Source organism: Galeopterus variegatus, unplaced genomic scaffold (assembly GCF_000696425.1).
Source record: "Galeopterus variegatus unplaced genomic scaffold, G_variegatus-3.0.2 Scaffold10013, whole genome shotgun sequence".
Classification (NCBI taxonomy): Eukaryota; Metazoa; Chordata; class Mammalia; order Dermoptera; family Cynocephalidae; genus Galeopterus; species Galeopterus variegatus.
The window spans coordinates 46,888-50,282 of record NW_007736124.1 but is presented as its reverse complement, the minus strand read 5'-3'; the positions used below and the strand labels follow the sequence as shown (position 1 = coordinate 50,282).

General features: G+C 40.6%; 1 long non-coding RNA gene across 1 annotated transcript; it reads left to right on the top strand.

Annotated features, from left to right (window-relative positions):
* Positions 1–38: 38 nt before the first annotated feature.
* Positions 39–1,674, top strand: LOC103609730. Its single transcript, XR_552157.1, has 2 exons — positions 39–288; positions 1,188–1,674. It is a non-coding gene; the product is annotated as an uncharacterized LOC103609730 (long non-coding RNA).
* Positions 1,675–3,395: the final 1,721 nt, after the last annotated feature.

Below are 3,395 nucleotides of genomic sequence, written 5' to 3'. Positions count from 1 at the left end.
ATTATATACCAACCAACAAACAGCTCCAAATGTGCCACTAATCCCTAGTAGAGATGGAGCATGAGGCCCAGGAAACATGAAGTAACTATGAGTCCAGAACAGTTCATCATTCTGTCAGACCACCTAGTCACAAGGTTAGGCTCTGCCAGCATCAGTCATCTTATGATGCAGGTATTACATTTTGGATTGAGCACAAGCAGGGCCAGAGAACATAAGCAAGCCGATGATGGGAAATCTTTGGGCAGTGTACTGGTCATCCACTTTGTGCAGAGAGAGCAGTGGACCAAGGCAAGGATATAAACTCGTGGGAAGTGACAATTGACTTGGCTAGTTGATGGGGGACTGCAGGAGATGGATTAGAAAACTGTGTACAAATCTGGGGAAGAGGCATGTGGGTAGGTATATGGTAAAGTACATGAAGAATGATCTTTGTATCACATGTATCACATGTTAAGGCCCACCAGAGAGCATTCACCCCCAGAAGAGGCATTTAACATCCACGTGGACAGAATAACCTGGATGTTTGATGTCAGCCAACCTCTACTACTGGATAAACAGGTGCTGGTACAATTGATTTATATAAAGAGAGAAGCCACACAAGGATCCAACTGCTGACTCAGCTACTACTATAGCCAAATGTCCCACCTACTAACAACAAAAACCAATGCTGAGTCCCTGATACAACACTATCTCTTAAAGACATCAACCAACTACTTAAGTTTATTTTAGGGGACTCTCTCAATGCTGGAAAGGGCAGCAATTCAACTGGTCTGGAATTGCCACATATCCCAGGTAGAGTTTACTTTATCTGCCCACAGAGCCTTAGTCAGTACCACTACCTGAGAACTTACAAAGATGAAATCCTATGAGGATAAAGTGCCATTCTTCACCAACATAAACTCTATTTAGGGCCCCAGGTGACTAACTGGGACTTTGCTGCCCACTTTGGGTAATAAATGGACAAGTGCTTCAGCCATAGCCTGAGGAAGGCATGGCGAGCAAGGGCATAGACCCCTCAGATATGAGAGACTGATTCAGCCCACCAGTTAAGCCCCTTAGACTTGCAGAGGGGCCGGGTGAGGGTAAAGGGAGTCTAGAATGGGTAGTAAAAGGATATGAGAGGTGACCTTCACACCAGCTGTAGAGGCTAGGGTTGCATTGCATACTACTAACCTCCCTCTTTTAAGTTTCCAGAAAAAGAGACCAACCAGAATCCTGGAGATTTTCCCAGATGGTGCAAATGTTCTACATGAAGCATGATCTGAGCATTCCAAGACGTGCATTCTAGAAGATTTTCTGGTATACCACCCAGAATCTTCTTCAGGACAAAAACACACATGCTCCCAGTAGTCAGGAGTATTTGCTGCAAATGACTCATAGCTGTGGCTCTCTCCAGACCTTGCCCTCTATTGAAGGGAGCTCACTCAAAGTTATGTACCCCTCCCCAGGGCAGCTGAAATCTAAGGACTGGTCTTGGTGAGGTGACAAGGGCTCAGCTCTCTTGCTTCAGCTGTGGATATGCCTGAAGGCCCAGCCCTTCAGAATTCCCTGTGGGATTGGCTGAAGCTTCTGTTGAAAATACTTTGCAATTCTACATTTTCATCTGCCCAATCCTTCCTTCCCTCCCTCAGATTTTTGCTGTGAGCACACCCCAATAAACCTCCTGCACTCAAATCTCAGCATCTCAGAGTCTGTTTCCAGGGGATCTGAACCTGCATCAGAAATGCTATTTTAATTAGTTTGTTAGGATGGTTGGAACATGAAAAGAATGGAGCCATGAAGACCATCTAGAAATTGTAATAAACAATTGAATTGTAAACATCCAAGCAAGAGATATTTAAGGCCTAACTAAGAAAGTGTGTGTGGTGGGGAAGTAGACATATATTTAAAAGGCTTTTCAAAAGAAGCAGCAGCATTATTCTGTGCTGATTCAATATGGAAACTGAGAGAGAGGTAGGAGTCAAACAAGTTTAGACCTTTGGTGATTGACACAGAGGGAGGAAGGCGGTATTATGAGGAAGAGTTCCACTTAGATCTGTCGCATTTGAGGTGATGCTGTACACCTGAAGGAAATGTAGTTACTGTAATATATTTAATGGAAAATATCTAAATTGAGTAGTCAGCTCCTCAGCCATCCTTGTGAATAGATTTTTCTTACACAAGGCCTGTAGGTTAATGGGGTGAGCTTCATTAGACCACAATTGGAAGAATAATATATAATACTAGAGCTTTCTTCTCTTCATTGTTTCCACTTCCAGATTTCAGGTCTGTTAGCAAACATGCTCTGAGAGATGAACAATCTTTATAACATTATTTTTTCTTCTTAAAAAATAGAATGGGACAGAATAGATTATAAAATTGTGTAATGTACCAGGTAGAGACAGTTGTAAAATAAATAGGAAGTCTTTGGCATGCAATGGAGAGAAACATTTTAAAAAATTTAGATATTTAAATTTAAATAAGTTGAAATATAATATCTTTATTTTGCAGAGGAGGGAATAGACTTTTCAAGAGCACAGAACTATCAGAGGCATACAAACCAGATCAGCACATATGAAAAATGCTTTACATGACAATTTGATCAAGTCAGTCCGTCATGTTATATATTACTTTCCTTAACCCATCTGCAGTTTGGGAAAATTCTGTTTTTAAATTTCAATTATATGAGCCCCTCTCTCATATGCTCCTTTAGGCCATTAAGCTATTCATCTATAATAGATTTCCTTCCTTAGAAAGAGACAGCCACAGTAACTACAAAGGGTATTCCAATCAATTGGCACAATGTACTGCAAAGAAAGATATAAAGTGCATCAATGTGTTACTTCTCCACCACAGGCTATTTCTCACTAATGTGACTAAAGGCCTAATATTTTTCTACCTCCTAATCTTAGGCCAGTTCTCACACACTACCTGAAGGTGTGGTAAACCAATGCTTGTTTGCACACATTTTTTTTTCTTCCTTCCTTTCTTTCTTTTCTTTTCCTTCCTTCTTTCCTTCTATTTCTCTCTCCTTTTTCTTCCCTTTCTTCAATTCTCTTGTTCTCCCCCTCTTTCCTACTTTCCTAAACGTAGAGCTTGAGGCTTAAAGGGCAGCAAGTTGACTATAACAGTTCATAGAATGTAATTGCATGGGGGACAATTCTGTCTCTATGTCTGTGTCCTAACAGAGAACAAGATACATGGGTAAAGCATCAGCCAATAAAATACTGTACTTCCATTCAGAATCCCCCAAATTCTGTATTTATATTTCACTAGTATTTGGGAAGAGTTAATATTTGGTTAAGCTAAATCCTGCTGATACTCTTGACAAGATAACTTATAAATGCAGCATCAGCTGTAATTTTATCTTGTCTTCTCTTAATATCCCCCTACAGAGCATCAGTGCATTGATAGCA